Genomic DNA, 13,095 nt, shown 5'->3' with positions numbered 1-13,095 from the left:
GAGTGTTTTTATCAGTCAGAATTTGTTATCATTTAGATGCTCATGTACTCAGTGATACCGGATTTTGGGAGTGTATTGTATCAAAAATTGTGAGATTTTCTATTGAATTAAAATATTATGTTTTTAAACTGAAAAGAAATTGTGGTTTTATTTAGGTTGTCGGCTTGCCTAGTATTGAGATAGGCGCCATCACGACATGCAGATTTGGAGTCATGATAGAAGGCCAATGACAGACTGAATGTACTGATAAGAGAAGAGGCTCTAACTGTTTAAAGGTAAAGGAATGGAAGCAACCGGTTTTTCCTGTAACTCTATTCTCGACTTGGATTATATATCCAAAAAGGCTCTCTCTTGGTTATTCCACACGTTACCTAGCAAATTTGTGGTTTACACTTAAAAATAGAGAATGCATACAATAATACATTATATTTATACTAAATGTATTTTCTGGCGTGTCGTCGGTGGCTTGCTGGAAAAACTTTTATCGAATTTTCGAAATAAAATAATGTCAAAAGATAGATCCACCCAAGATCTATCCTTTCATGTATGTTTCATGGGGTGAAAGTGGTCGGAACTCAACAGATATGAGAAATAAAGTTTCGTTCTTCTTGATTTTTCTCAGATATACGTAGTTCTATGAGAAACTAAAAGAAATGCATTGTGGATTCGTGTAAACGAGGATGAGTACAAGAGATGGTAAAAATTGGGACCATTTGGAGACCGCCGGTCGCCGGCAGTGATTTTTGACGTGCGACAGCGACGACAGAGAGGTTTTGGGAGAGAAGATGGTTCTTAGGGTTGTGAGGAGGAGAGAGAGATATGAAAATTATGTGTGGATGGTAAATTTGCTATAAAATACAAACATTAGTTATGTACTATAATTATTTCAGACTATAGTTATGGATGGTAAATACCCGGTAGATGTTAGTTATACCATGTAAAAATTCTAAATAGAAATAGCGATTAACCCTCCTTTTTTCTCCTTTTGGTAAATTAATATTTTATAGATTTGTGTAAATCCAAAATAGAAAGTAGTGCTCAATCCATCTCAATTTATATAACACACTTTCCTTATTTGTTCGTTATAAAAATAATAATATAAGTTTATAAGTTTAAAATTTTATTGTATTCATTTTACCTTTTAAGCTTTTAGGTCCATAAGTCTATAATATATATATAAAAAAAAAAAAAAAATTTCATGACAAATTGCAACGGAGAGAGTATTGATATAAGATGTCATGCACTTATAGTTAAAGAAATCTTTTTAATTGACTTGTTGAAGGTTTCATTCCATTATTTTTCTTTTGTTGCTTTGTTTCTTCAATTTTTATTCTTAAATTCCATGTTATATATATCTGGTAACATAAAAAAATAAGACAAACGAAGTGGAGTACTGTATAATTGCACATAATCACGAAAGCCTTAACGAAATGTCATTCGCCTTTTTTGCCCTTTAAAAATAAATTTCATATTGGATATAATTATAAATTTAATTATTATTCTATTTTTCAAAATTTTAAAATCAATTAAAATATTCATTAAATTTTTTATTTAAAAATTCCTAATATTAGAGAATTTAAAATCAATTAATATTTTAACTTGTACAACTCCTTTCCTTATTTAAATTATGTAATATAACTAAAATACCTTTCATATGAAAAATTCTTAAGATTTTAAAATTAATTAAATATTTTTAAATACACATCAAGAAGATCCTTTTAATTTGTAAACACCTTGACGTTGGACACTTCTTAAATTTACATATAAAATAATAATTTCTTTATTGAAATTAATTACAACTCTATAATGATGCCATTGTGTTAAAACTTTAAAATTATTCATCACTTGGCACCAAGTAAATTAGAGTCCTGTTAACAATAGCACCAACCCTTACTCGTAAATATGAGTCTTCAACTAATATTTTTAAGGATATAACCTAATAATTAAAAATTAGTGTAAAATTCTAAGTAAAATCAAAGCCTTTTCTATTTTATACGTTAATACAAAAATCTATATCTATACTATATTAAAACACGAAAGCCCTTAGCGAAATATCGTTTCCTTATTTGAATTAATGTAGGAAGTTCTAATATTTAGGATTTTGAAATCAATTAGTATTTTAATCTATAGAATTATAAGGAAAAACATAAAATCTAACGTGTGAAATTTTTGGTAACTTATTTTTTTTGAGGTGTGGATTCCAAACGACAAAGTACCCTTACATGTGCAAAAGTCTTCAAATACTTAAACTCAAACTATATTATCAAATAGGTAATAAAATTGAAAATTTACCTTATATAAATGTTATACATAAATTATATAAAAATAATAAATGAAATAAATAAAGGAAAGAATTAAAAATATCAAAGAACGAGAAAGTATGGGGTTCTTGGATAATAACAGAGGCGATCCACTTTTTAATAATGTCTTACGCTTTCGTATATGAAATTACTCATTTTATGTTACAATAATTAAAATAGACCAGAATATTCCATTAATAATATTATTCTATATTAGCACTATAGCTTTCAATATTTTGAATTATTTATTATATTTATTCGAATATTGAGAAAAAACCAATTATAACTCATAAATTATCAGTGATTCCAATAAGATAATTTATGAAAATCATTTAACTTTTAAAAATAATGATAAATTAAGCTAAATATAAGTGGTTTCTTGATTAAAAACTTATTGTGGTTCCTAAGAAATTATTTGAATTTTAAATTTTTTGGTATTTAATGATTGTTAATTCTTTGAGATTTACAAAAGTTTATTTATTTATTTTTTTTATTTATTGTTTGGAACATGTCTTGAATGGATATGTTCCACCCATTCGATTTTTTAACTATTTGAAAAACAAAAAGACACTTATTGAAAAACTCTAATTAGATTAAATATTTAGAATTTAGTATAAGGTAACATTAAGAATTTCAATAAACCAAAAATATTTTTTGTTTCTAATTCATCATATAAGTGAAATCATTCTCCAGTTGACATACAATTCTTAAGGTATATAAATTGTTTTCAAAAAGACCATTGGTGATAAAACAAAATTCAAAAATAGAGTGAAATATTTCAATTGACACAATCTTAGGGTATATAAATGATTTTCATAAAGACCACTGGTGATGAAAGGAAGTAGAAAATCGAACGAAATCTCTTTTACTAAAGTGTTAAGAGTTAAATTATTTAAATTCCAAAGTTGAATAAACAAAGAGATTCAATAGAAGACAAAATGTATTCAAAATACGCTGGCATTAATTTCTTTTTCATTTTTCATCAATTCCTTCAATTGGATCTGTAATGACTCGAAATTCTCACCTTCGGGATCATGATGACGCCTAACATTTCACTTGCTAGGCAAGCCAACGTTAGAATAATTTTAACATTTTTAGCAATTCATCTTAATTAAATAGTAAACAAACCAATAACCGGAATAATATCTTAATTTAAATGAACAAACCAATATAATAACGATGTCTAAATATCATCCCAGAACTGGAATCACAAGTGCACGATCTTCTAGAATAATACAAATAAGGGTCTGAATAAAATAAAGTTGTCTGAAAGAAAGCACACATCTAAGATAAAGTAGAAGGGGACTTCAGAGCTGCGAACGTCATGCATCTATACCTCAAGTCTCATCTAATAGCTGAATCCAAGCAAATCTACAGTACGCCGTTGGGACCAACTCCGGAATTTGCACAAGAAGTGCAGAGTGTAGTATGAGTACAACCGACCACATGTACTCTGTAAGTGCCGAGCCTAACCTCGACGAAGTAGTGACGAGGCTAAGGTAGGTCGCTTACATTAACATGTACGCAATAATAATAATAATAATAATAATAATAATAATAATAATAATAATAATAATAATAATAATAATAATGATAATGATAATAATGATAATAATAATAATAATAATAATAATAATAATAATAATAATAATAATAATAATAATAATAATAATGATAATGATAATAATGATAATAATAATAATAATAATAATAATAATAATAATAATAATAATAATAATAATAATAATAACAACAATAATAATAATAACAGGAATAGAGGTAAGACAATTAAATCATATCAATAACTGAAGTCAATTCAGCAGTCATAGTCAATCATTTCTTTTATCATTCCGTTGCGGCGTGCAACCCGTTCCCACAATATAATCCTTCAATTAATTTTCGTTGCGGCGTGCAACCCGCTCCAATAATATAAATTTAGAATAAAATCCGTTGTGACTTGCAACCTGATCCAACAATATACTCTTTCAATTAAATTCTGTTGCGGCGTGCAACCCGCTCCAACTAAATAAACTTAAAATAAAATCTGTTGCGGCGTGCAACCCGATCCAATAATATAATTTAATAACTCTTAAATGTAAAAAAAATACTCCAATAAATATCAAATTTAATAAGAAATTATTAGGCAACAAAGCATACAATAATTATGATTTATTTAGGGAAACAACTAATGACAAGTAGCAATTAATTGAGGAAATCATGGAGAAAATAGGCAACTTAACATTTAATATGATAAATGTCAAGTAGAAATTAAGACACATAAGTCAAATAAGCATGTAGCAATTATAGCATGAATTCAAGACATAATATTGGACAAGGAATATAAGAGAAATAATTAAAATAATAATTAATTCATGATTTAAAATAATTTATGATTTTCAGATAAATATGCAAACAATCAATTTGACGATGTATATGCACTCGTCACCTCGCCTATACGTCGTTACACATGAAATTCATGTAACAAATAATTCAAGGGTTCTATTCCCTCAAGTCAAGGTTAACCACGACACTTACCTCGTTTCACAATTTCAAGTGATCACTCGACCGCAGCTTTTTCTTTCGAATTAGTCTCCAAACCTATCAAATTATTGGCCAACAATTCAGTTGGAGCTTTCGAAATTATTCATAATTCGAAAGAGACTTAATTTAAGTCATTTTTAGAAAAGTCAACCAAAAGTCAATGTAGGGCTAACTTTTCGCAGCCCGATGAAAAATCACGGAATCTGGACACTCGTTCTGATACGAATTCAACTATATAAAAATTATCGAATTCCGACATCGGATTGCCTTTCAAATCTTCATGTTTACATTTTTGGAAGATTTTACAAAAAAATCCAATTTCTTCCATCTATATCCGAAATAAACGATGAATATAAACATGGATTTATGAAATATAATTACTTTCGGATATAGAATACTTACCCAAGTCGAAGTCGTGAAAAAACCCCTTTGGAATCGCCCAAATCCGAAACTCAAAACTCAAAAATGAGTAAAAATAGCTAACACCCGATTTTATGTATTTTGTCCAGTATTTTTGCATCTACGGACTAAATTTCTACATCTGCGAGCTCGCATTTGCGAGACAAATGTCACGTCCTTAGTAGTTAACTAAGTACACGTGCGGCACTTGACAACTCGCTCACGATCTTGCCAACTTGCTCACGTTCTTGCTATGCCAAGTCAGCCTTACTACACTCAAGATCGCTAAGAGAATGGTAGAAAGAACATAAGAGAATTGTTAAAGGAAGCTTTGTATTAGAGAGAACTTGAATTGTTTGCTTGGTGAATTACAAATGAATGACCCCCTTTATATACTAGTCTCCTAGGGGCTAGTGTGTAAATATTAATTGTTACACAAGTCCTTAATATTTTCAGGATAAGGGCTTTCTCTAGAATTCTCTACAAGCCTAGAAGATTCCAAGGACTTTCTTAGCAAATCCATAGGGATCTAAGGTCTTCCAAAGGAAATGCCCATATTTTTCTAGAATCTTCTCACAAATGCTAGCCTTCCTCCTATGAAAGCTTCCACATGGCTTTAATATATGCCAAATGACACCTATGTGGCATGATGACATGGCTGGTCATCACACTCTCCCCCACCTAATGTTGCGACGACCGCGACGCAATGCTACTGCATAAACTCTCGGATCTTATCTTTGAATTGTCATAAGTCTTCATATCGTTTCCATGTGGCCTTCTCCGGTGATTGCCCCTTCTAATGGATGAGGAACATAGCGGTGGATTTTTGCCCTTGTTTTCACCTGGCCTGGTAATCCATGATAGCCTCAATCTCCCTATTTTGCGAGGAGGTGATAGTCATCGCTCGACTTGATTGGCCCTTACTCGGATCATCCTTATCTTTATGATATGGCTTAAGCATGCTGACATGGAAGACAAGGTAGATCTTAAGATATGATGGCATGTCAAGCTTATATGAGATCTTGCCTACCTTGGCGATGATCTTAAATGGCCCCTCATACTTGCGAATCAGATTCTGATGCATGCCCTGTAGTGCCTTGAACTATCTTGGGTTAAACTTCACCATGACCATGTCCCCAACTATATAGTCTATGGGACACCGCTTACGGTCCACAAACTTCTTCATCTTCTTAGCTGCCCTATCCAAGTAGGACTTAGTAGTGTCAAGCTGCTCCTCCCATCCTTTGGCCATATGATAAGCCCCCAAACTCTTTCCCTCGGACGTGGCTGGTAATGAATGTGGAGTTTGTGGTTGTTGGCCTGTTGCTAGCTCAAATGGTGTCAGCCCCATGGACTTACTCTGCTGCAAGTTATAAGAGAATTGGGCGATGTTTATGAGCCTTGCCCAATCTTTCTGATGTTCGCTTACATAATGCCTCAAGTAGCATTCTAGTAAGGCATTGACCTATTCCGTTTGTCCATCCATCAGTGGGTGGAAACTAGTGGAAAAGTGCAGTTCCGTGCCAAGTATGCCGAATAACTCTCTCCAAAAGTTTCCAGTAAAACGGGGATCTCGATCACTGATAATATGCCTTGGTAAGCCCCAATACTTCACCGCGTTCTAAAAGAATAGTTTGGTGGATTCCTTAGCAGTGCAACCTGATGAGGCGGGCATGAAGGTGGCATATTTGGAAAATCTATCCACCACCACCATAATAGTACCATAACCGTCGGACTTCGGTAGGCAAGTGATAAAGTCCATAGTCACGCTCTCCCATGGACGTTCTGCAACTGGTAGTGGCTCCAAAAGTCCTTCGGGTTTTTGTTGCACAACCTTGTCGTGTTGACAGACAAGACAAGTCTTCACATAACACTCTATGTCATTTTGCATGCGTGGCCAATAGTAGACTGACTCAACCAAGGCCCTAGTGCGATGTTGGCCTGGATGACCAGCCCACATTGTGTCATGACTCTCCCTTATGATCCGCCGTCTAATGTCTCCAAACTTAGGAACGTAGACCTGCCGACCTGTGGTAAGCAGTAGGCCGTCTTCGACCCAAAAATGTGTCGTATTGCCCTGGTTGGCTAACTCGATAAGTTGTTTGGCTGCTGGATCATGCTGTATGCTTTCTTTTATAGCCTCACGAATGTCCCATCTTGTTGAAGTGATTGCAGTAAGCTTGGCTTTCCGGCTCAAGGCATCGGCTACAATGTTACCTTTGTCCGGCTTATACTCTAGCACATAATCAAATTCGGCCAAAAAATCCTGCCACCTAGCCTGTTTTGGTGTGAGCTTCTTCTGCGTTTAAAATTAGCTAGTAGCTACATGGTCGGTCTTGACCACGAACCTCTACTCGAGCAAATAATGTCGCCATGTACGAAGGCAATGCACAATGGCATTCATCTCATTCTCTTGCACTGTGTAACGTCGCTCCGTCTCATTTAACTTGCAGCTCTCAAATGCTATGGGATGTTTATCCTGCATCAAGACACCCCCAATGGCAAAATCTGAGGCATTTGTATGCACCTCAAATGTCTTGGCAAAGTCAGGTAATGCCAAGACTAGCTCCTCTATTACAGCTTCCTTGAGGTCTTCAAACGCCCTTTGACAATGCTCCATCCAAACCCATGGCTTGTTCTTCCTTAGCAACTCAATCAATGGTGCGGCCTTTGTTAAGTAGCCACTGATGAACCGACGATAGTATTTAACAAGTCCAAGGAAGGATCTCAACTCAGTTACCTTTATAGGTGCCTCCCATTCCTGGATAGCACGTACCTTAGCCTCGTCCATGCGTAGCTCGCCATTACTAATAACATGGCCTAAGAAGTGCACCTTTGATTGTGCAAACTCGCATTTCTCCCTCTTGATGTATAGCTCATTCTCCCGCAAGACTTGGAAAACCTTCCTTAAGTGCTCCATATGCTCCTCCAAGGTGTTAATGTAGATGACTATATCGTCTAGGTAGACTACCACGAACTTATCAAGGTAGGGATGAAAAATCTTGTTCATAAGGGTGCAAAATGTGGCCGGTGTATTGGTTAAGCCAAAGGGCATCACCAACCACTCAAAGGCTCCATATCTCGTCACACATGTTGTCTTCGGATCATCCCCTTCTGCAATGCCAACCTGGTAGTAGCCCTTGCGAAGATCCACCTTGGTAAAATACTTGGCTGACCCAAGTCTATCGAACAAGTTAGCAATGAGCGGGATCGGGTACTTATTCTTCATTGTGACCTTATTAAGTGCTCGGTAGTCTATGCATAAGCACAACGATCCATCATTCTTCTTCTGGAACAATACTGGTGCGCCGAAAGATGCCTTTGATGGGCGAATATGACCAGCATCTGGCAGCTCTTTCAATTGTTTCCTGAGCTCCTCTAGCTCGGGCGGTGCCATACGATATGGGGAAAATACGGGTGGCTTAGCCCCTGGCTCCAACTCAATCTTGTGATCCACCTCTCAACTAGGAGGCAAGTGCTTAGGCAACTCCCCGGGCATGACATCTTTGTTTTTCTCAAGCAACTTCTCTATGCAAGGCGACAATGTCTCTTGAAAACTCTTGTCTTCCTCCAGACTTGCGACGGTTGCCACGAACGTCGGCTCCCCCTTCTTGATTCCCTTGACAACCTGCATAGCTGATAGTTGTGCTTGGCTCTGTCCGTGTGGCATAGTCACTGTAGGTACCATGCAAGCTCCTTCTCTCTCCATAACTAAGAGATGTTGAAGGTAGGGGTCGATCAAAGTATGACAATGTCTAAAGAACTCTTGCCCCAATATGATGTCAAAGATATCCATAGCAGTTACGGTAAAGTTTGTCATACCTTTCTAGGTTCCTAATTTGACACCAACTCCATTAGCTACCCCACGAGCATTTTGTACCTCGACATTCACAGTCTTAACGCGAGAGTTGGTTGGAGCAAGCTTAAATTCTAGTCTCTTTGCGGCAGCCTCAATCACGAAATTATGAGTTGCTCCAGTATCCACCACTGCACGAGCAGGCTTGTTGTTAATGGTGAGATCCACGTACTGATTGCCATTCTCGTTAGGTTGGATATCTTGCTTTGTGACAACACCACATAATCCGATCATACCCAACTGTGTGGTTCCCGAACTCTCTCCTTGCAGTTGCTCCTTCCGTTCACGAACCATGGCGATGAGCTCTTTAGGTCGGGACAATTCTTGAAGATATGCGGCCCTCCGCATATGTAACATCCCTTATTCTGGGCATGCGCCTTCTTCTCGGTGTAGCCCCGACGGCCACTCGACTTTTTGGAATCTTGAGTCTTGTAGTATTGTTGTTATATCTCCTTGCCTTTGCCACGGTCTCCCCCACCTTTGACATTGTTAACCTTTGATTCTTTGCCTTTGCCTTTGTCATGCTTGTCATGCATAAAATCCATCAATGATTCAGCCTCCACTATGGCTTAGTCTATATCTGCGAGTTGTCGGCGTTGCAACTCCTGCTTAGCCCAATTTTGTAACCAGTCCATGAAGTGGAACAACAAGTCATCATTGGTCAGGTTGGGGATATGAAGCATAAGGGTAGTGAACTCTTTGATATAGACACGTATGCTCCCTGTTTGTTTCAACTCCCTAACCTTGCGCCTTGCCTCGTACAAGACATTGTTTGGAAAGAACTGTCGCTTAAACTCGATTTTGAACTGATCCCACGTGCTAATAGTACATAGACCTTTATCTACGTCGGCCATCTTCCTTCTACACCATAGCATGGCAGCCTCTGAGAGGTACAACACTGCAGTGTTGATCATGGCCTCGTCGTTCCTTACTTTGTCGTGCTTGAAGTAGTTCTCCAAGTGCCAAAGGAAGTTTTCCACTTCTAGTGCATCACGAACACCTTTGAACACTGGGGGTTTGGGAGCCTCAATCTTGGACTCTCTCGTGACCACAACATTGCTGGCTGCCTCGGTCACGCCAGCATTGACATGCTCCTCGAGTGACTCTATCTTTGCCTTCATAGCATCGATAGTACTCAAAGCCTCCATGAGTCTGCACTCTAACGCAGTGATAGTTTGCCTTAGTTCCATCTCGGTCTGTGTACGTCCCTCCAAGTTATTTCGGATACTCTCAATCTCTTCAAGAGTGTGACCCTCAAGAACGCTAAGGGTGCCTTCCACCTTCCCCAAGCGTTTGTCAAAGATCTCCACGGCGTCCATCCCCGCGTTCATCTTCATCACCCACACTTTACCGAGCGAGACGTCCTCGGGCAGGACCTCTACTTCATCCTCCTTCGCCTCACTGGCAGATGGTTCTTGGGATGTAAGCCCTTCGTTTGATACAACCTTGGGCGGTACCTCCTGGCTCTTGTTGGTGGTATTTCTCTTTTTGTTACGGCCGCTCTTGCCAGTAGCATCCTGGATGACGTTGTCTTGGGTGTTGGCAGCGTTAATTTCTCTGTCGTTCGCCATTCTCTTAGTTGCAACCTTTGCTCTGATACCACGTTGTCATGTCCTTAGTAGTTAACTACGTACACGTGCGGAACTTGACAACTCGCTCACGATCTTGCAAAACTTGTTCACTTTCTTGCTATGCCAAGTCAGCCTTACTACACTCAAGATCGCTAAGAGAATGGTAGAAAGAACATAAGAGAATTATTAAAGGAAGCTTTGTATTAGAGAGAACTTGAATTCTTTGCTTGGTGAATTACAAATGAATGGCCCCCTTTATATACTAGTCTCCTAGGGGCTATGTAAATATTAATTGTTATACAAGTCCTTAATATTTACAAGATAAGGGCTTTCTCTAGAATTCTCTACAAGCCTAGAAGATTCCAAGGACTTTCCTAGCAAATCCATAGGGATCTAGGGTCTTCCAAATGAAATGTCCATACTTTTCTAGAATCTTCTCACAAATGCTAGCCTTCCTCATATGTAAGCTTCCACATGGCTTTAATATATGCCAAATGGCACCTATGTGTCATGATGACATGGTGGGTCATCACACAAAGCTCTCATTTGCGGAACAGGGCAGCCAAGCAGAGGACCGCATCTGCGGACCTTCACGCTGCAGTATTGACTGCATAGAAGGAAGCCGCAGAAGCGAGAAAGATCGTATCTGCGATCATGGCACTGCACCTGCATCCCAAGCTTCACAGAAGTGAAGTTTCTCCCCTGGCCTCAAAGTCGCAGAAGCGATCATGCACCTGCGGTCAAAATTGCGTAGGTGCGACACACCAGAACCAGACCTGTGTTCTTGAACAAAAAATGGTCTGAAACTCACCCGAGCCTCTCGGGACCTCGTCCGAATATCCCAACAAGTCCTGTAATATAATACGGACTTACTCGGGGTCTCAAATCACATAAAATAATGTCAAAATTACAGTTCACACCTCGATTTAGACTTATGAGTTTCAAACTTTTTACTTTACAAAACCCGTGTCGAAACATATTAAATGAATCCGGAATAATTTCAAATTTGGCGCACAAGTCAAAAATGACATAATGGAGCTATTCCAACTATCAAAATCTCAATCCGAGTTCGATATCGATAAAGTTAAATTCACAGTCAAACTTTGGAATCTTTAAGCTTTCAAACTTCTAAGTTTTCAATAAATGACGATAACTCAAGCTAGGGACATCTGAATTCAATTTCGGGCATACGCCTCAGTCCCAATTCATGATACGGACCTACCAAACTATCAAAATACTGATCCGGGTCCATTTGCATAAAGCGTTGACCGAAGTCAACTCAAATGAGTTTTGAAGCTCTATTTCGCATTTTAATCAATTTTTCACATAAAAACCTTTCGAAAAAATTTACGGATTATGAACGCAAGTCGAGAAATGCTGAAAGGTATTATTTGAGGTCTCAGAACACAGAAATAAATGTTTAAAATTAAAGATGACATATTGGGTCATCACATTCTTCACCTCTAAAACAAACGTTCGTCCTCGAACGAAACTAGAAAAATACTGAGCTGGTCAAAAGGTGTAGATATTTACTCCGTATGTCCGACTCTGACTCTCAGGTAGATGCTTCTACCGGCTGACCTATCCATCGCACTCGAACTGATGGATAACTCTTAGACCTCAACTGTCGGGCTAGAATAGCTACTGGCTCCTCTTCATAAGTCAAATCTTTATTCAATTGGACTGAGCTGAAAGCTAACACATGGGATGGATCACCATGATATTTCTGGAGCATAGACACATGGAACACCGGATGAACTGCTGATAAACTAGGTGGTAGTGCAAGCCTGTAGGCTACTTCACCTACCATTTCAAGAATTTCAAAGGGTCCGATATACTAGGGCTCAACTTGCCCTTCTTTCTGAATCTCATTACACCCTTCATAGGTGAAACCCGGAGCAATACTCTTTCTCCTGCCATGAATGCAACGTCACAAACTTTACGGTCGTCATAACTCTTTTGCCTAGACTGAGCTGAGCAAAGTCAATCCTGAATAACTTTGACCTTATCCAAGGCATCCTGTACCAAGTCAGTACCCAACAACTGAGCCTCTCTCGGTTCAAACCAGCCAACTGGCGAATGACATCGTCTCCTATATAATGCTTCATATGGAGCCATCTGAATGCTCGACTGGTAGTTATTATTATAGGCAAATTCCGCAAGTGGCAAGAACTGATCCCAAGAACCTCCAAAGTCTATAACACAAGTGCGAAGCATATCTTCCAATATTTGAATAGTGCGCTCGGACTATCCGTCCGTCTGAGGATCAAATGTTGTACTCAACTCAACCCGCGTGCCTAACTCATGTTGTATATCCTTCCAGAAATGCGAGGTGAACTGTGTACCTCGATCTGAAATAATAGACACGGGCACACCGTGAAGGCGGACAATCTTGCGGATGTAAATCTCCGCTAACACTCTGAAGAAT

This window comes from Nicotiana tabacum, chromosome 13, assembly GCF_000715075.1.
Source record: "Nicotiana tabacum cultivar K326 chromosome 13, ASM71507v2, whole genome shotgun sequence".
Classification (NCBI taxonomy): Eukaryota; Viridiplantae; Streptophyta; class Magnoliopsida; order Solanales; family Solanaceae; genus Nicotiana; species Nicotiana tabacum.
This window is presented reverse-complemented; position numbering follows the sequence as displayed.